The following is a 21623-nucleotide window of genomic DNA, read 5'->3' as shown; positions in this document are numbered from 1 at the left end:
AGTCATTTACTGGCTTGGTGACCTTGGAAAAGTAACTTCACCTCTCTGAGCTTCAGTTTCTGCTAAAATAGGGCTAACCCCGTGTAGAAGTGGCGGTTAACCAGAGGAGTGTAGCAAAGAATGCTAATGGGCACCAAAAGGATGACCCTGTGTACTTGCTTGAATGGGTGAACTAGTGAGGGACTGTGTGAGGTTATACCTACTGGATATTTATTTACTAGACCCCTGCACTGTTCTGTGGGCTTTACAAACATTAACTTATTTCCTCACACCATCCTTTTGAAGTAAGTGCTATCACACTTGAGATGAGGGCCCTGGGGTAGAGATGCGCGGTGTCACACCCATGCTCATCTATCATGCAGCTGGTCAGACAGAGCGCCTGCTCTTTGCCCGAGACGGCGCCCCACGTTAGCTGGCCTGCGAGGCGGAGACCTGGCCGCTCTTGGGTCCGCCATCTCCCTCACGGCCCTACGCGTGCCTCGGCACGGGTGGCACAAGGCGGCGGCGGGATTCGAACCCGAAGCTCTCTTCAGGGCTGGGTTTACGCATCCTCCAGACGCCGCGCCGCGGAGAGCCGGCCAGGGGGCGGAACCGGGCCCCACGGGCGGAAAACGGGAGGCGGCCAGGGGTGGCGGGGCTCAGACACTGGCGGCGCGCTCACCACACCGCCCCGCCCCTGTCCCCCACCGCCCCCGCGCGCGAGCCTAACGGCCCAGGCGCACGCCACCTCCCGGCGTTTGGGGCAGGGGCGGGGCCGGGAGCTGCGGGCCCGCCCCCCCAGGGGGCACCTCCCCCCTCGCCCCTCCCACGCCTCAGCCCCAGTCGCGACCGCCTGGAAAGAGCCCCCCGCCGCTCGCCCCGCTGCCGCCCTCCCGAGCGGTCCCCGCCCGCCCCCTTCAGGCGTCCTCCCTTGATCCCGACGCAGGGGAAACATGGCGGCGGGGAGGGAGTGAGCCGCCCCGCGCTGCTTCGCGTCCGCAGGTAAGCGCCTCAGCGGCTGTCTCCACCAGTCTGGACTGCCTGCGCCCTAAGGGGCCTGCGCGACCAGGGGCGCTTTGGGAGTGGCGGCGGCGGCGGCCGCGGGGGGGACCCGCCAGCCCTGTGCTCCCGCCCCCCGGGACCCGGCTGTCTGTGAAGGGGTCGCTCGGCCTGTCTAGTGCAGGCGCGGCCGCGGCCCTTCCCCACCTTGTCAGCTCGGCCCGGAGCCCCGGCAGCCGGTTCTGCCTCGGTGGCCGGCCGGCGGGGCTCAGTGTCCGGCCAACGGCCCGACGCGGTCGGGGCACCCCAAGGGCCCCGGCATGGGGAACCCAAGGACGGGGGGGACCCTTGGAGGCTCGGCGTCTCGGGGCGGTGGGTGCAGGAGCCTCTGTGTCCAGGCTGGCGGGGCTGGGGTCGGCGGGGGACGCTGGCTTTGAGCCGAGGGCGGAAAGCCAGAGGGCTTGTCAGTCCGAGCGCGGGTCTGTCGGCCTGCGGACGCAAGAGCTGAGGGATGCCCGTGGGTCCCGGTCCCGGTTCGGGACAGAGGACCGAAGTCGGCGGACGGCAGGGTAAACGGCGCGAGGGGCCCGGAGCTGTCAGCAGCAGCGGTCCTCCGGACTGGCTCCAAGCGGCCGGAGCTGCGCCGGGACACTCACGTGTGCCGCTGGGGACGGGCGGGGAGTGCTGGTTTCAGGCCTCAGACCGTGGGGCGCGGGCGCTGGGCACCCAGGTGAACACACTGCCAGGAGGGCCGGACGCGTGAGCAGGGCGCTGGGCCAGCCCGAGAGGAATGAAAAAGGGTTTCCAGGAGATGGCTTACTCCCAGACATCTCCAGACTGGAAGGGAATTTAAAAGCCATTCAGGGTCCGCTTCTCCTATCCTGTTACAAAGTAGCTTTGAAAATCTCAAGTTGTACCCTGAGAATTTGACCGACCTGTTTGAACACCTCCAGTGATGGGAAACTAACCTTTTCCCAAGGAAATCCAGTCTGTTCCTGGACACCTTTGGTTTTTAGAAATATATATACTTTTGTTTTTGTTGTTGTTGGAAGAGCTGCTTCCCATTCTTCCTAGTTCTTTTTCTTAGTTCTTTTTCCTCCCTAGTAGACTCTCTTTTAAGAGACCTGAAAATAACGATGATGTCCTTGGAGTCTTGTCTTCTCTTTACTAATTCCAGTTCTTTTACTTGATTATTGTATGTTGTGGTCTCCGATCGCTCCTCTGAATGAGCTCTAGTTTGTCAATATCCCCTTTAAAGGAGAGCTTCTTGATGTAAGAAACTAGTAAATTTCTCCAAGAAGCTCCTTGTCCCCAAGGGTTGACCTGCTTAAATTAAAAATACTCTAGTCCCTTCCTCATTTCTGTGCTGTTTTGATCTAAAAAAAAAAAAAGTCTAATACTGTTTGTTCAAACAAATAAAAAGAGATCCTATTTTGTGGAAATTTTGGGATTTTCCCTCATTTTATAAATGTCTGTAAACACTTTATCAAATGAGCTAATGTATATCAAAGTGTTGCAATGCACCATGCGAATAGAAGTGTTTATTATTTTTACTCTGAAGAAGGATTGAGACCCAGTTTGGTGCCAAACTGCAATTTAATATTTAGCTGGAAAGGGAAATGCTTTATTATATTGAAGTCTGTGCTCTATTTCTAACTGCCAGCAGAAGGCCCAAAATTACTATGAAAAAGAATATTTTTTTGTTAGTCGCCAGCATTATTTTTTACTGGCTTTTTCACCACTTAGCCTTGGTATGTGGGGTTAAGTTTTTAAAAAGTGTCTTTTACCAAGGTCCTAAATCCCTGCCTAAGCAATCCCGTTGGTTAGTAATTGTTTTTTTTTTTAAGATTTTATTTATTTATATTTAGAGGGGGGAGGGAGAAACATCAATGTGTGGTTGCCTCTCATGTGCCCCCTACCAGGGACCTGCCCTGCAACCCAGGCATGTGCCCCAGCTAGGAATTGAACCAGTGACCCCTTGGTTCACAGGCCTGAGCTCAATCCACTGAGCTACACCAGCTGGGGTGGTTAGTAATTTTTTAAGCCCAGAAGAATGGTGATTGTCTTGTAGACCAAATACCAGGTTCTTGTATCTGGGACCCTGTTTTGAGCTATTTTTATAACATAGACAAGCACATACCAGCAGTCAGAATTGGTTCTTTATCCTTTTCTTATGTCTTCATTTTTTAAGTTGTTTAGTGGTTTTAAAGTTTGTAGTATACATATCAAGTTTTGATTTCTGTTATGTAAGTTGGATAAAAAAATGTATATAACACTATTCTGGAAAAGCTCTGGTTCCTTCCCTTTGAAGGACTTGGAGTTAGTAGTAGGGAATCCTAAAAACTGAGAAAGAACTGGTGTGAATATCCCACTGAAAATTTCCAAGTTCAACACATTCTGACCTTTATTCTACATTTGTGTATCTACTGTGTGTCAGGCACTATGCCTGTGCCATGTACTGTGTTTAGCTGGGTATACTAAGATGAGTAAGAGACAGTTTCAATCTTTGTGTAGCCATGTAAACTAAATGCTAAAATAGGACATCTCAGAATAAGGGATAAGAGCTATCCATACAATGTCCCAAGGTTAGGATGCTTAGACTAGCCTAAGACTTTAGGGAAAGCTTTGGGGAGAGATGACACCTGACCCAAATCTTAAATGATAAGTAGGAGTAAGTCACACAAAGGTGAATAAAAAGTGTGCTTCAGAAACAGAAACTGGCCCTGGCTGGTGTGGCTCAGTGGATTTGGTGCCGGCCTGTGAACCAAAGGGTTGCCAGTTCGATTCCCAGTCAGGGCACATACCTGGGTTGTGAGCCAGGTTCCCAGTGGGGGACTTGGGAGACACAACCACACAAACATGGAAATTGGCATGAGGAAAGTCATCAATGAAGACAAGAATAGCTTGCATGGAGAATCACAAGCAGTTTGGGACTGCCTGAAATTAGCTTCCGCTTGCAGACTCTTTCAAATCACTGAAAAGTTTTTATCAGATATGGTTGAATAACATGTTTAATTGTGGTCACAGGGATGAGGAAAAAGAAATGAAGGCTTTACGATTGATTGGATATGCCAGTGAGACAATGACGAGTCCAGCATGATGATCAGGTTTTCGGTTTGGGTGACTAAGGGGATAATGGTGACAGTAATTGAGACAGGAAACACTGGATGATGAGTTCAGTTTTAGAATTGAATATTTTGTGATTTTTTGAGTTAGGTCAATGAGCAAAAGTGGTGGAAGTAAGTTAGAAAAAAGGAACTTGTGGTCAGAAAGTGGAATATGGAAGTTAAATTGTCTGATGTGGTGCTCTTTGTAGGTCTATCTGTGTGAGCAGCTGAAGTACAGCAGAGGTGAAGGTTCGTGAAGCTGAGTATGACAAGGAACTATGAGGCTGTTTTATTGAATAAATCTTCTGTGTGGATAGTGAAATGATTTAGAGTGCTAGAATGTGGAGGAGAGACTGTTGTGACCCAGGTGCAGTGAATATAGTGAATTAATCGGGAGGGTGGTAGATAACAGATGAGGAGAAGGGTGGAGAGTGATATAGCCAGATGGCATAAACCTCAAAGGAGGAGGAGTTTTTAAACAAGATAGTGAAAAGTAATGGTTTTTGACTTTTCTTTCCTGGAAACAGGCTTCTGATCTCTTCATCTTTATTCAGGACTCATATTAATCATTCTGTTTGTTCTGAAGAGTCTGTTCTTAGTCTTGGAAAGTAGGAGGGAAAATATATCCTATATCAAATCTTTCCTGCTAATACTTTATGACAAAGGCAGTGGGGTTTTATTCCTGATGATTAGTGGGTGGATAGGAAACAATCAGATCTATCTAGGCTGTGCCACTTACTGGCCTTAGGGCTATAAGCAAATTATTTAACCTCTGTGACTTTCAGTATCCTTATCTATAAAAAATAAATTTCTCCTTCATAGGGTACTACAAAGATTATATATAAAATAATCTTTGTGTGTGCATATATATATATATATGAAAAGCAATTGGTTCTTTATAGATGCAAAGTAAATGTTAGTTCTCTCCCAACTGCCTTTAAAGGACTTCACCTCTACTGGCAGAAATGAAGTTTTTTCATGCTTAATCTAAATTATAAGGCAATAAACACTCTATAGGAGATCAAGACAAAGTGATATAGGAATTCAGAGGAGGGAGCTGTGATTCTCAACATTTGGAAACAAGATTAGACATCACTCACACTCAAGATGAATTTCATTTGGGCCTTGGAGAGCACAATTTCAGTAGATTAAATAATTTAGGTGGAGATACAAAGTAGGGAAAGAATAAGATACATTTGTTAAAAAATGGTAGTTGCCACAGGTTTGAGTATTGTATTTGTATAAGTCATTAGTGAGAAATGTGGCTAGGGCGATCATATTAAAGACCTGAAACTATGGAGTTTGGACTTGATTCTAGATGTACTAGGGAGGTATAGATTGTATATCCTCTCTCACAACCTCAGTTTCCTATCTGTAAAATTAATAAGCATTAATTCAGAAACTTTGGATTTGTGTTTGAAGCAAACCAAGTAAGAGATTTCACTTTTAGAAATAAATTCCTATGTAGGCCAATTTTAGGTTAAAAAAATAAATACTAAGATTTGTTTTGTAGCTGTAGTTTAGTCTTTTTATTAACCTTGTTTGGTAGATAAGCTTACTGGAGTTAAGATACATACAAAATGCTCTGGCCAGTGTGGCTCAGTTAGTGGGAGTGTCATCCTGTCCCATGAACCAAAAGGTCGCAGGTTCAATTACTGGTCAGGGTACATACCTAAGCTGCAGGTTCCATCCTTGATCAGGAAGCCTATGAGAGGCAACTGAACAATGTTTCTCTTTCACATCCATTGATGTTTCTCTCTCTCTCTTTCCCCCCTTCTTCTCTCTCTCCCTCCTTCCTCTCTCTCTAAAAGCAATAAAGTGTCTTCTGGTGAGGATTCAAAAAAAAAGAAGAAGAAACATACAAGATTTCACTGGTAGAAAGTGACTAAACGTACTCTGATTTCACATTCTTTTATATATTTTCATACTGATTTAGATTTGAAAAGAAGCCTGGATTCCTCAATGTCACTAATATTAATTAAAGAACCCAGGTTTGGTCAGTTTGCCTCTCTGATCTTTAGTTCCCTCATATATAAAGTGAAGGAAGGTATAGGTATAAGGTTTAGCTAAGATAGTATGTGTAAATCACTTTATATAAAGTCAGTTACATGCTAGGTTCTCAAATGTTGACCCCCAACCCCCAAACTGTAAATGAGAAAATTTAACCAAACCATTGACAAGGCCTTAATGCTAACTCCCTGGCCACCAGGAAATTGCTAGAACTAATTATTTTGATAACCTTATGGCCAAATAAACCCAGCAAATCTTATCATCTTGTTATCTTTGTTCTACTCTCCTCAGTCATCTCTCTTCTATACTATTAGTCCTGTGCTGACTTGGCTTCCTCTCCCTGTCCCTCTCTCCCAACCCTGCTGTTTGCTTCCTCTCAAACCTTTCCAGTTCTTGGAAACTCCAGTTTTCTACATTATTAACTATTTTGCTGGATTGCATGTGTGTGTGTTTTCTGGCCTTAAATGGAAGCTAGGTTCTCTGCTGAGTGATGGAGAGCAATATCACTTGGGTGCAGCTCATTCTCCCACACCACTGATATGCAAAAGGAGAGAGATAGGGTGACTGTAGTTTTTTATGTACTGATATTAATAGACTATTATCTCTCCATCTTTTTAAAATCCCTGTGCTCTCTGGCACAAGAGTTATACCACTTCATCTTCTTATATCTAGATCTTCTCTCATTTAGGACCTAGCACACACATTCTTCTTTACAACTCAATTTCTGTCCTCATTCTAAGTATCTTCAGTATACATATGGACTGTTGTCTCTCCAACACATTGGCCTCTTCAATTCAACTGATCTTTTTCTTTTTTCTTTCTTTCTTTTTTTTTTTTTTTTTTTTTTAGCTAATTAGACACCATGGGCCTTGTTATCACCCAGAAATGGCCAACCTCTGAAATTTTAAATGAAGACTTGCAACTTTGTCCAAAATTTCTCCTGCCTGTCCTTTCTCCCTACTAGATCTGGTCTTTGACCTCATTCAGGCCTATCTTTACTTCCTTCCCTATCCAGCTTAATTTTCTTAGTCTGGCATGTATTTCATTCATTCTTTTGTCATTATCTGCCATTAGTTCGCTCCATTGTCCTTCTCTCTCTGGGAAAAATCCCAAATAACCTCTCTCTTCTTGTCTAGGTTAGCTCTACTGTGCCCTGCTAGAAAAAAAAAATCACAAAATTGTACAAATTGTAAAGAATTATACATTAGAGCTTCAAAACCTAATCATTTCTTTGCCATCTTCTCTGTGAGGTCTTATGTCAGACCTGTTCCTTAAACTATGCCTATATTTTCTGGCTTCTTCCTCTTACCAAAGGCATCTCTGACCCCTGTCTTTTCATTTCCTTCAGTCTCTTTTGGCTCTCTCTTTCTCTCTCTTTTTAATGTAAATCTGCTTAGAATTTCAAAATTTATCTCATCTTGAAATAAAACCTATAAATAAAATCTTAAGCCCATGTTTCCCTCCAGGTACCACCTAGTCCTTGCCTACACTTTACTTAAACTTCTTGAGTTATATACATTTAATATATGAACTTTTTCATCCTCACTTCTTGCATTCTGGTTTTAATCTTCATCACTTAAAAATGATAAACTTCAGTTTCCTCATCTGAAGACAGATGTAATAGTGCCTGTTAGGTACTATAGTACCTTAAGATTTTAGTGACTTTTAAAAAAATTTTATTTATTTATTTTTAGAGAGAAGGAAAAGGAGGGAGAAAGAGAGGGAGATGCACATCAACGTGTGGTTGCATCTCACACACCCCCAACTGATGACCTGGCCACAACCCAGGCATGTGCCCTGACTGGGAATTGAACTGGCAACCCTTTGGTTCACAGGCTGGCACTCAATCCACTGAGCCACACCAGCCAGGGCTCTAGTGATTTTTTTTAAGTGATGTAATCTTCTCAGTGTCCGGCACATTGTAGGAATACTGTATATGTTCCTTTTATTATTATTGCTATGTATTTAATTTGTAAAACACTCATGAGGCAATAATAGTCTTTTCCTTCCTTCCTCCCTCCCTTCCTCCCTTCATTCCTTTCCAAATAAAGGAAACTGAGATTCACAGTTTTATAAACTTGCCCAAATCACACAGTAGTGGCAGAGTCCCTGGAACTGCTCTGATCAGAGTCACCAATCTTCTTATTGCTAACACCAGGCAATGGCCTTAGCATCAGCATTTCACACTCATGATTATTTCCACTTCCTCAAAACACTTCTTCCTTTGGCCTAGGTGCACCTCAGTGTATTGGTTCCTCCCTGGCCACCCCATCTCAAATGCTGTTTGGATGAGAGCTCCCTTTCTCTTTTGTCTTTGGTCCTAGGCTATCTTCTCTATGTTCCTTTAGCAATCTCACCCACTCACTTGCCTTCCAGTAACATTTATGTACTCATAAGTCAAATTTCTATCTACATTAAGGTATTATTTCAAAATCAGTAGATCCCAAGCTAAACCCAACTTCCTTGCCATTTTTCCTGACCCTCCTCCTTTGTTTAAGAAATTTTCTCTTCTCGAAGAGTACTTATGGTTTAGAGAAATTTATGTTTGCTCAATAAATATTCTTGATCACTCAGAGATCAGTAATACATACTCCTTTCTCTCAGGGAACTCATCATTTATGATGCATACTTAACTAACTTACACAGCAACGTACAGTTAAGTGTTACATAACTATATAAATATTCCAACAATTCAGAGGTAGAAGTTACTAACTTCTGGAGTGGTCATATAAAGTCTCCAAGTTCTTTGCTGAAGGGAAGTTGAACATACATAATTCAGGAGTAGGGGCTGAGATGGAAAGGATGAGCATTTGGGAACAGAATTGTTTTTGTAAAGGTAAAAGTGAAAATTTGTCCTTTCTCTTAAATCTTTAAAATATTACAAACTTCATTAAAACAAAAGTTTTCGTAGGATAAATCAACTCTAATTGTTTCTTGGCAGTAAGTTTCATAGATGCAGTTACCAGCAGTTCTTTGGCTCATTCTGTTGAGTGTATACTATGTGTTATACTGTTGGTATATTGAACAAAATCATATGTTGAAATCCTAGCCCCCAGTACTTCATAATGTGACTCTTTGGAGGTAAGGCCTTGAAAGAATTAAGATAAAATGAGGTTGAATGGATGGGCCTAATCCAACATGACTGATGTTGTATTACAGGCTGACTCTGATTTTTGAAAGTTTGCTTTAAGCCACTTCACTTTTATGGAAGACCTACATTAGCAATACCTAACTGAAAGAAATATGAAGAGGATTTTTGCTTTTACCAAAAAAATGGTTGAAAGTGAAAATGGTGTTCAGTGTTTGTTTTGCAGTGAGCCGATACAGAGGCAGCTTGGACTCGGAGCATTGAGAGTGGCACAACCCAGCTCCTTCCCCAGGAACTTACTTAAACTCAGCATCTCAGCATTAAGTCACTATAGCTTTGATCTGTGTCTGTGAGCATCTCTACTTTATCTTGTTTTGTTTTGTATGTCTATTAGCAAGATGTGTCCCGAGGTGATTACTTCTTCGCTTTACACCTTTTGGGCTTAGAAAGGTTTCATAGGAACACACTTCTTTCATACGGCACAGGAATCCTATATAAGAAGAGGTTAGGACACAGAGAAAAGACCATGTGAAGATGGAGAAGGTAGCCATCTGTATAAGCCAGGAGAGAGACTGCAGAAGCAATCAACCCTGCTGATACTTTGATCTGAGACTTCTAGCCTCTAAAACTGTGAAAAAATAAATAAATTTCTATTGTTAAATAAGCCACTCACCCAATGGCATTTCTTATGGTGGCCTGAAGAGACAAATACAATATCAATCCCTGAGAAGTTTGTATCCGGTTCTGCCTAAGAGTTTCAGGGATGGTGTAAGTGGCATTGAGGAAGAAGAAAGATGAGGAAGGATAGATGGTTACAGTTGCATATCATTGAAGAATGTTACACACATTCTCTATATAATTTGAAACATGTAATAGCCCTGTTAGGTAGGATGCCAGATGAAAATAAACACTATTTAACTGATAACAAACTGAGTTGTATGTGAATTAAATGATGCACCCAGTGTCAAACAGCTAGTAAATGTCAGAAAAACTCAAAACCAGGTCTTCTTACTACAGATTTTGTGCTTTGTCCAGAATGATTCATTGCCTCCTATGACCTACCTTTTTAAGGCTCTGAGCTGTCTGAACCACCTGCTGGAAATTCTTAAGGAAATTTAAGTATTTCCTTAAATTTTGAAGCATATAAAGGCTGCTACATTATTTTTCCCTTCTATATTTATTTATAAATGTTACAAATGTTAGCTTTTAAAATTAAAGCATGTACATACTGTATATTCATTTTAATCACTATGTTTATTGCTCACTGGTGTATTATAGGCACATCTCTAAGTGCTTTCTTATTCATTATGATTGTTTTACTTTCATACTTACATAAAATTTTCTCTAGGGCATTCAAACATGAATAAAGGCCATTTTAGTCATTATGTCTTATAAAATATAATAGAAAACATGAGAGCCAGCGTACTTGTTCTTGGAGATATTTGAGTAAAGAGCAGACAACTATTTGTTTTAGAGGATTTAGAACGTTAGATTTCTAACCCTGAGTTTTTGGTGTGTTTTTTTTAAGAGATGGGCAGGGGAGGAAAAAAGAGGGACAGAAACATCAATGTGACAGAGCAGCATTGATCAGTTGCTTCTCCTATGTGCCCCATTCATCTGGGGATGGAACCCACAACCCAGGCCTGGGTCCTGACCAGGAATTGAACCGGTGACCTTTCATTTAGTGGGATGCGCAATGAGCCATCCCAGTCAGGGCTTGGTGTTCTGTCTTATCTCCAGTTACCCCAAGGGACTGCTAGAAAGTCTCCAAACTAGATTAAATTTGTTCCTTTAAAAATAAATGAATTTGGGAGTATAAAAGTTTATAAAAGGTAATGGTATAGAGGGTCACAATTCCAAAATAAGGGAATGTAGGATCTTAAACATCTAATTTACTTGTCTTCAGTTTTAAACTCATTCATTCAACACATATTTATTAACGTTTACTAACTGCCAGACACTGTGCTATATATATTGGCAAAGATGAATGCCATAAATTTTTAAATTCAAGGACAAGCCACAGAGTTAAAGAATATTTTAGTGATAAATATAACAGCCAAATATTACTACATGTAATAACAAAGGATTCCTACAAATAGATTAGAAAAAGACTAATAAATAGAAAAATGACAAGGCATAAAAGAGACAACTTAAATATTTAACTATTCTCTGGTAATTAGCAGTAGGCAAATTAGAGCTCTAGTGAGATACCATTTCACACCTGTTAGGTTGGAGAAAATTAAGCCTGATAATACCAAATATTGGTGGGAATGTGAACTTAAGAGAACTCTTGGATTCTATTCACGGTGATAGAAGTTGCAAAACTATAGTAAAGAACAGTTTGGCAATATTTGTTAGAACTAAAATGCATGTAACCTACAATCCAGTTATTTCACTCCTAGATACTCTTTAGAAACTCTCCAATATGCGTGTAAAGAGGCATACAACAATATTCATACATTATTATAGCATAAAATTTAAACTAGTCTAAATGTCTGTCAATAAAATAATGAAAATATTGTGGATTATTTACCTAGTGGAATTGCATAAAATAATGAAAATAAATGAACTAGATCTATATAGTAAATGAGCTAGATCTATATTTACAGCCTGTTACAAATAAAAAAGGTTGAGTGAATAAAGCAAATGGGAGAACACATTTATATAAAGCTTAACATTCATTATTATTTAAGGAAACATACTTACATAGTAAATGTTCAAAAAAATGCATGATAATGACATTGGGTTGGCCAAAAAATTCATTTGTTTTTTTCCTTAAGATGGCTCTGGTAGTACTTTAGTTGTTTTCAACTTCATTTGAAATAATTTTGTTAGATTGTATTGTGACAGCTGTCATATCAGTGTGTATTAAAAAAAATCAAAATTGGTGCATTTTTGTGTAGCCATTTTAGTATTGAAGATTGAAGAAAATATGCAACATTTTTGGCATATTATGCTTTATTATTTCAAGAAAGGCAAAAACGCAACTGAAACTCAGAAGACTTGCACAGTATATGGAGAAGGTGCTGTGACTGATCGAACGTTTCAAAAGTGGTTTTGAAGTTTCATGCTGGAGATTTCTTGCATGATGCTCCACAGTCAGGTAGACCAGTTGAAGTTGATAGTGATCATATCAACACATTAATTGAGAACAATCAAATTATGTGGGAGAAGGCCAACATACTCAAAATATTCAAATCAGTAAAGTTATTGGTAAAAATAAAAAATGTGTCTTTTATTTTACGGAAAAACTATATGGACCTTTTGACTAACACAATACATTAAGGACAGTGGGTATCTCTGAAGGGTAGGGTGGGGAGAAAAGACTTGTAATAATGCTAGGAAGAGCACACAGGAAGTTTTAAACTGTATTGATAAATATTTTTCAGCTAGTTTGTGGATAAATGTGTGTCCATTCTTTATACCTTTTTATATATCTAAAATATTGTATTATGTATGCATTTTTAAAGAATAATGGCATGTAGTCCTTGTTGACAGTATAATGCTGGAAGGGAGGGGATAGCAAAATTATGAAAAGACATTATTAGATTGAATCATGTAAAATAGTTGTTTTTTTCTGGGTCTAAAATGGTCTAATATAGGCAATTTAAGTGGCTCAACCTCATTCAATTTAATGTAACAAGTGCTGTCACTGAAATATATTCAAAGTACTATGGGAACACAAGGGCAGGAACAGCTGACTGCCAGGGTAGAAGGAGGAAGATGATCTTTGGAAACACTCCAGAGAGAGAGAGAGAGAGACAGACAGACAGACAGACAGATATTTAACTGGATCTTAAAGGTTGAGAAGGAATTCACCAGATAGAAGAAAGAAGACCTTTTGGATAGAAGAAAAGACCTATATTGAATGGATGGAATCTCCTAGGTGGAATATGTGGAGGTCAAAGAAGTACAGTTGAGGAAGAAACTTAGAAGGAGAATAAAACAGCAAATGTCTGTTAAGCATTTACTATGCATATTTATATACATAAAAATGCATATAATCCTCCCAGAGTAAAGTAATCTGTCCAAGGTGACAGGGTTAGCAAGTGGTAGAACCAGGATTTAAACTCTGGCATTCCAGATCCAAAGTTTATGCTCTTGGCCAGTAAGCTATACTCTGAATCACTGTATTATAAGCAAAAGTTGGGAAGAAGTGGTGTTTTGAATGTCAAGGGAACAACAGTTAAGTTTCAAAAAGAAAGGAACAGTCAGCAGTGTGAAAGTTCCTAGGCAGATAAAGTAAGAATACTACAAAGAGACCATTGGATAACAACAACAAATCATTGTGCTCTGAGGTACAGTAAGGGATACCAAGATAATAGATAAGTGGATATCTCAGAATAGTAGTAATTCAATCTACCAGTTCTGTGGGCCAGTAATTATAATTCCATTTAATTATGGAGAAATGGAGTCAGGGAAACTACAAAATAGAGCCTCTCTATTTTGAAACATTTGATGTATCAACACAGTTGAAAGAATTTTAACCCTTTGCTGTCTATATTATCATTTCTCAAAAATGTAACTAGGGTTAATATTGACAACTTTATTTATTCTGTATATTCTGGTTTTAATAAAAACAGAACTTAGGCTGTTGTTAGTGTATTTTCAGAATTGGATGATATTCTAATGATCAGTAGTTCAGTCTCTAATATTCATAGGTAAGAAGGTGAAAGAGACCTTGTAAGTGGCATGATATGTGGAAAGAATTTTGACTTAGTGGTTGAGTCCCAGTTCACGTCTCTGTCTGCCACTCAGTGGCTCTGGTTTAGGCAAGAGGCAGTTGCAACCAGTGATCACTTAAGATTTACAGCTCTCAGGTTCTATGACTGTTAGGTCAGTTATTCAGTGAAGAAACTGATGCCTAAAGAAGGGAAATTTCCAGAGTCATGAAAACTGGAATTTGATTCATTTGATTCTTGGTTCAAGAAATCTGATAAAAGAATCATCAAACATTTGAGTGACTGCTATATGTCAAGCACGTATTAAGTACCTGAAAAAATGTAAAGGCATATGAAATTGTTTTAGAATTTATCCACTATAAAAGTAACAACAGCATCTGTTTCTTTATTTATGCATATCCTGTCTTATTCCAGAATGTAGTTAAAGCATACCAACTCTGTGTAACATATGATAACTAAGAAAGGAAATAACTTTTTTGAGTATCTGTCAGTCACATTGCAACATGCAAACATACAGTCTTCTCACCCACCTGCATATAGGTGTTATTAGCTCCATTTTATACATAAAGAAACTGAGACCCAAAGCTATCTGCCAAAATCATACCATTTATAAGTGACAGGCCTCAGTTTCAAATCCAGATTAGCCTGACTTCCACTTTAATGCCCTTTCCATTTCACCATGTACTGTATTTTGCCATGCATAATGCACACATTTTTGCCTAAATTTTTAAGGAAAAAATAAGGATGGGCATTATACACAGGTATAATGATTACATACCATGGGTATAATAGTGCACAAAAACATGGGTACACATTATACATAGGAGTGTATTGTACACGGCAAAATATGATACACTCTCCTCAGGCAGTGTTACAGAATTCTGAGACTTTATCAGTGAAGGAGGCAAGGTTTACTGGTAAAAACTGACCTCTTGCCCTGGCAGGGTGGCTCAGTTGGTTGGATCATCATCCTGTATACACCAAAAAAAAAAAATAAAGTTACAAGTTTGATTCCCAGTCATGGCATGTAGGAGAGTGAACTGATAGATACTTCTCTCTCTCCATCTCTCACTCTCTTTCCCTCTCCTCCACTGCTCCCCACCTTCCTCTCTCTAAAATCAATAAACATATCCTCAAGTAAGGATATTTAAAAAATTGACGTTTTTAATATATCCTGTCTCACCAAAAAATATAAGCAAACTAGGAAAATCGTAAAACACTTTAGTGAATCAGAGTCATGATTATTTTTAATTTGAGCAAATATATGAACAGTTTTGTTGTTAGAGCCAGTGTTTATATTTTTATAAGTTGCAAAGTTTCTGTACCTCCTCAACCTTTGGTGTACATCCACTTCTTCCTTCTTAACCAACAAACATTTGCTAGATACCTAGTAAGTATACAAAGGTGAGAATAAGATGTGATTCCTTCCCTCAGTGAGCTTACCTCCAGGAAATAGTTGAATTAAGAATGTTAGAACTTTACCTCAGTGGTCTTCCTCCCAGAAACTTGTAACTCTAGTCTAATCATGAGAAGAGCACCAGACAAATCCCAGTTTGAGGGGCATTCTGCAAAATACCTGATGAATATTCCTCAAAACTGTGAAGGTCATCAACCAAGGAAAGTAAAGAAACTGTCAGCCAGGAAGAACCTAAGGAGGCATGACAACTAAATATAATATGTTTTCCTAATTGAGATCCTGGAGCAGAAAAAGGATTTTAGTAAAAACCAAGGACATCTCAATAAAATGTGAAAGTATGGACTTTAGTTAACAATATATCAATTAATTATAATAAATGTATCATACTAATGTAAGATGTTAATAATAGGGGAATCTGTGTGCAGAGTTTATGGTAACTCGGAATTATCTTTGCAGATCTTCTGTAACCTAAAATTGTTCTAAAATACAGGCTTTTAAAGGTAAAATTAAAATAATTTTATGTGCTATTTCTTTAGGAATCAAAAAATAGTCAAATGGGACTACATCAAACTAGAGTTTTGCACAGCAAAGGAAACCAACAAAATGAAAAGATCACTTACTGAATGGGAGAAGATATTTACAAGTGATACATCCAATAAGGGGTTAATATTTAAAATATATAAGAAACTCATATGACTTACCAAAAACAGAATCCAATTAAAAAGTAGACAGAGGTTAATAAAAAGCAAAAAAAAAAAATAGGCAGAGGACCTGAATAGAAGTTTCTCCAAAGAGGACACACAGATGGCCAGTAGACATGAAAAGATATTCAAAATTGCTAGTCATCAAGGAAATACAAATTAAAACCACAATGAGATATCACCTCACACCTGTCAGGATGGCTATCAATAAATCAACAAACAGCAAGTGTTGGCGAGGATGTGGAGAAATGGGAACCCTTACACTGTTGGAGGGATTGTATATTAGTCTAGCCACTATGGAAAGCAGTATGGAGATTCCTCCAAAAATTAAAAATAGAGTTGCCATACAATCCAGCAATTACATTTCTGGGTATATATCCAAAGAAACCCAAAACACTAATTTAAAAAGATATATGCACCCCTATGTTCATTGCAGCTTTACTAATAATATCCAGGATATGGAAGCAACCCAAGTGCCCATCAGTAGATGAACAGATAAAGCTTGAAGCATTTCTGCTGGTATGAAATTCTCAAAAACCTTTTGGTCTCCCATGTAATTCATGGGATCCAAACCATCTGATAAGAGGGTCCTCCACAGATCTTTCCTTGGTAACTGTGTATATATATAACCTCATCTCTATTTCTAATTCTACAGTGGTTGATTGTATCCATGAGTCAGGCAAATGAGTGTCCAGCCACACCCTTGTCCCTGTTTCCAGAACACACTGTTTGGATAGCCAGAGAATTTTCCAAATCATCAAGTGCTGGTTCCTTTTTGCTTAACAGTTTATTCCTCAGTTCATCTCTTCTCATATTTCACTATAAGCACCAAGGAAAAAGTAGGCCACGGTTTCAACACTTTACTTAGAAATCTCCTCAACTAAATATCTTAAGTTCATAATTTACAAGTTCACCCAATGGCTGGACACAATTCAGACACATTTTCTGCCAATATAACAAGAAGTGTTTTTCCTCCAGTGTCGAACAACATGTTCATCATTTCTTTCTAAGGCCTCACTAGAAGCACCTTTAATGTTCATATTTCCACCCACCATCTCTTCAAGGTAGTCTAGGTTTTCTCTGTCAATCCTCTACTTACCCAATTCCAAAGCTATTTTCTCAGTTTTTAAAGTTATTGTTAGAGCAGCACTCTACTCTCATCATTACCAAATCTTTATTGGTTTGCTGGGGCTACCAGAAGCTGGAAGAAGCAAAGAAGGAGCTTCTCCTGCAGACTTCAGAGAGAATATGACTCTGCAACATCTTTATTTTAGATTTCTAGCCTCTAGAACTGTGCGAGGATGAATTTCTGTTGTTTATTACATCCAGTATATGGTACTTCGTTATAGCAGCCCTAAGAAGCCAAAATAGTTACCTGTAGGTACTGTAGTTATTAGTGAAAAACAGTATATGTGGTATCTTTCAGTATCCACAGGATTTTCTGCCATTTCTCTTTCTTCATTTAAACCATATTTGTGTCTAGCTGCATTATGAAGTTTACTGCATTTCTTTTTTTAATTTTATTTTAATTGTTGTTCAACTACAGTTTTCTGTCTTTTACTCCCATCCCAGCCCACTCACCAAGCCCTCCCCGCTTCCCTCCCATTTCCACCCCCCCTAGTTTTTGTCTTTGTGTCCTTTATACTTCTTCCTGTAAACCCTTCCCCTTTTCTCCTGAAATTCCCCTGAAATTCTCTCCCCTCTCCCCTCTGGACACTGTCAGTCTGTTCTCTATTTCAGTGTCTTTGGTTATACTTTGCTTGTTTGTTTTGTTGTTTAGGTTCTTGTTAAAGGTGAGATCATATGGTATTTGTCTTTTACTGCCTGGTTTATTTCCCTTAGCATAATGCTTTCCAGTTCCATCAATGCTGTCACAAAGGGTAGGAGCTCCTTCTTTCTTTCTGCTGCATAGAATCCGTTGTGTAAATGTACCATAGTTTTTTTTGTTTTTTGTTTTTTTTAATTTCAATCATTGTTCAAGTACAGTTTTCTCCCCCCTACTCCCGTTCCAGCCCCTCCACCCAACCCTCCCCCCTTTCCCCCATTACCCCCCACCCTTAGTTTTTGTCCATGTGTCCTCCAAATTTGTTCCTGTAATCCCTACCCATTCCCCCCTGAAATTCCCTCTTCTCTCCCCTCTGGCCACTATCAGACTATCCCCTATTTCAGTGTCTTTGGTTATATTTTGCTAGTTTTTTGTTTTGTTTTGTTTTGTTGTTTAGATTCCTGTTAAAGGTGATATCATGTGGTATTTGTCTTTCACTGCCTGGCTTGTTTCACTTAGCATAATGCTTTCCAGCTCCATCCATGCTGTTGCAAAGGGTATGAGCTCCTTCTTTCTTTCTGCTGTATAGAATTCCATTGTGTACATGTACCATAGTTTTTTGATCCATTCATTTACTGATGGCACCTAGGTTGCTTCCAGCACTTGGCTATTGTAAATTGTGCTGCTATGAACATAGGGATGCATAGGTTTTTTTGGATTGGTGTTTCAGGGTTCTTAGGATATAATCCTAGCAGTGGAATTGCTGGGTCCAAAGGCAGATCCATTTTTAGTTTTCTGAGAAAATTCCATACTGTTTTCCATAGTGGTTGTACCAGTCTGCAGTCCCACCAACAGTGCACTAGGGTTCCCTTTTCTCCACAACCTCTCCAACACTTGTTGTTTGTTGCTTTGTTTATGATGGCCATTCTGACTGGTGTGAAGCGGTATTTCATTGTGGTTTTAATCTGCATCTCTCTGATGGCTAGTGATATTGAGCATCGTTTCATGTGTCTTTGGATTTTCTGTATGTCCTCCTTGGAGAAGTGTCTGTTCAAGTCCTTTGCCCATTTTTTAATTGGGTTGCTTGTCTTCTTAGAGTGGAGTCATGTAAGTTCTTTACATATTTTGGAGATTAAACCCTTGTCTGAGGTATCATTGGCAAATATGTTTTCCCATATGGTTAGTTCTCTTTTTATTTTGATACTATTTTTCTAGCCATGCAGAAGCTTTTTATTTTGATGAGATCCCATTTCTTTATTCTTTCCTTTATGTCCCTTGCTCTAGGGGACATATCAGTAAAAATGTTGCTGCGTAGTTTACTGCATTTGACGGTGTATAATGCGCACCAATGTTTTTGTGTGCATTATACACAGGATTATTATACCCAGTATTATAACCATGGTATGTGATCATTATATCCATGTATAATGGCATCCTTATTTTTCCTTCAAAAATTAGGGCAAAAAGACCATGGCAAAACATGGTACTTTTGTTGTGTTAACAGCGTATCATGTGGCTTTATCTCAGGTGAGTACCTTTATAGCATTGGTAGGGATGCTTTGATACCAAGAAACCTTTATTCTTTTTACTTATTTTTTAAAAATTTTTATTGTGTTTTTTCCATTACCATTTAACCCCCTTATACTCCCCTCCTCTGTAATCACCACACTGTTGTCCATGTCCATGAGTCTTTTTTCCTTTTTGCTCAGTCCCTCTACCCCTTAATCACCCCCTCCCCCACACACACACCCCATAACTGTCATTCTGTTATCTATGAGTCAGTTTCTATTTTGCTTGTTAGTTCTGTTTGTTCATTAGATTCCACATGTAAGTGAAATCATATGGTGCTTGTCTTTCTCTGACTGGCTTATTTCACCTAGCATAATGTTTTCCAGGTCCATCCACGCTGTCACAAAGGGTAGAATTTTCTTCTTTTTTTTTTACAGTTGAGTAGTATATATCCATTGTGTAAATGTCCCATAGTTGTTTTATCCACTCATCTACTGATGGACACCTGGACTGCTTCCATATCTTAGCAATTGTAAATAATGCTGCAGTGAACATAGTGTTGCTTATAGTCTTTCAGATTAGGGTTTTAGTTTTCTTCAGATATATTCCCAGAAATGGAATCACTGGATCAAAAGGTAGATCCATTTTTAATTTTTTGAGGTATCTCCATACTGCCTTCCACAGTGGTTGCACCAGTCTGTATCCCCACCAACAGTGCAAAAGGATTCCCCTTTCTCCATATCCTCACCAGCACTTGTTTATAGATTTATTGATGACAGATGTGAGGTGATAATCTCATTGTGGTTTTAATTTGCATTTCTCTGATGATTAGTGACATTGAGCATCTTTTCACATGTTTATTGGTCATCTGTATGTCCTCTTTGGAGATCTATTCAGATCCTTTGCACATTTTTTAATTGGATTGTTTGCTTTTTGGTGTTGAGTTTTATAAGTTCTTTATAAATTTTGGATATCAACCCCTTATCAGATGTATTGGCAAATATGTTCTCCCATTCTGTGGGTTGTCTTTTTATTTTGTTGATAGTCCCCTTTGCTGTGCAAAAGCTTTTTAATTTGATGTAGTCCCATTTGTTTATTTTTTTCTTTTGTTTCCCTTGCCTGGGGAGATGTGTCAAATAAAATATTGCTATAAGCAATGTGTGAGATTTTACTGCCTATGTTTTCTTCTAGGACCAAGGAGCCTTTAAACTTTTGGAGGGTTAGGGCTTTAGTTTTACAGACCTTCCTTCTGCTAGAAAGCATAGTACTGGTTCTTGGTTTCCTTCTCATCTGGGTGACACGAGAAAGCTACAGTGGCACTTCAATTAGCTTTTGGATAAGCAGTTGACCCATAAATGATGAATTACATAATGAGTCCATTATCGTTAATTCTAATGGACATCTGTGATTTTCAGTTTTCAGTTATTTTTTTTAACAACACATTCTTTGCCTATAATAATAAGGACCTGTGCCTTTTTGGATTCCCCTTAGTGCCAATCACAGAGTTTGCAGGTCTCCTATAAGATACTCTATAAATGCTGTTTTATCTATGGCATCGCTAGTGAGAGACCAGCTCTAGTGATAAATAAGAGATGTTAGTTGCCAGAGCTGTCATTTCAATTTATCTTGCTTGCACTGAGCTCATTAATAAATTGCCACAATGGTAATATGAAAGTAATGAACCTTCTGGAGGCCCAGCTGGGGCACAGAGTGCTAGCAGGGACCTTCAGGGCAATTGCCAGTGTTATAGACAGTTCAGATAAAGGATTTCAGGCTCCTCCAACCCCTCTGAAACAATTATATTTTGCAAAATCGAAATCCTTTTTTCACACTTTTGCACTTTCTAATATAGTGGATTTGAATTTAACTCAGCATATACCTGATGCCTACTATTGTCAAGCAGTGTATTAGACTTTAGGAATGTAAACATAAATAAAACATCCCTTACGGCTTCACTGTCAAATAGGATGTAGAGGCATATAAACAAATAATTGTAATACTGTATTTTAATGTTGCAAATAGAACCCAATGTCAACATAGCACAGAAGAAGAAATGATTATCTAAGGAAAGGTGCTAAGAAGGCTGAGAAGGAGGAGATACATCGAGTTAAATTTTGAAGGATGAGTTGTAAGCTGACAAATTGTATAATGGGAAAAGGGACTTCATTATAGATGAGTTGAGGGACAGTAGGCAATTTAGAATAACTTAGGGGAGGAAGGTAAAAAGAAGGAGAAAATGGGTAGATGAGGTTGGAGAAGTAAGTAGTGGGGCCAAATCTTAAAGGATTTAAGTTTTGAAGGGCTACACATGCAATGCCAAGGACTTCAGTGGATTTCATTCTATAGGCTACTTGAATCCACTGAAG

At 39.4% G+C, this 21623-nt stretch overlaps 1 protein-coding gene across 1 annotated transcript in view; it reads left to right on the top strand.

Moving 5' to 3' along the window:
• The first annotated feature begins 808 nt into the window (after positions 1-808).
• The window catches only part of SCMH1 (Scm polycomb group protein homolog 1), a 144899-nt gene continuing 124084 nt past the window's right edge, over positions 809-21623 (top strand). Inside the window, 1 exon segment of the mRNA XM_036025857.1 lies at positions 809-981. The gene's annotated coding sequence lies outside the window, so the exon portion shown is untranslated.

The sequence above is a fragment of the Phyllostomus discolor genome, chromosome 5 (assembly GCF_004126475.2).
Source record: "Phyllostomus discolor isolate MPI-MPIP mPhyDis1 chromosome 5, mPhyDis1.pri.v3, whole genome shotgun sequence".
Lineage (NCBI taxonomy): Eukaryota > Metazoa > Chordata > Mammalia > Chiroptera > Phyllostomidae > Phyllostomus > Phyllostomus discolor.
The sequence above is the reverse complement of the archived record's forward strand: the minus strand, read 5'-3'. Positions and strand labels throughout refer to the sequence as shown.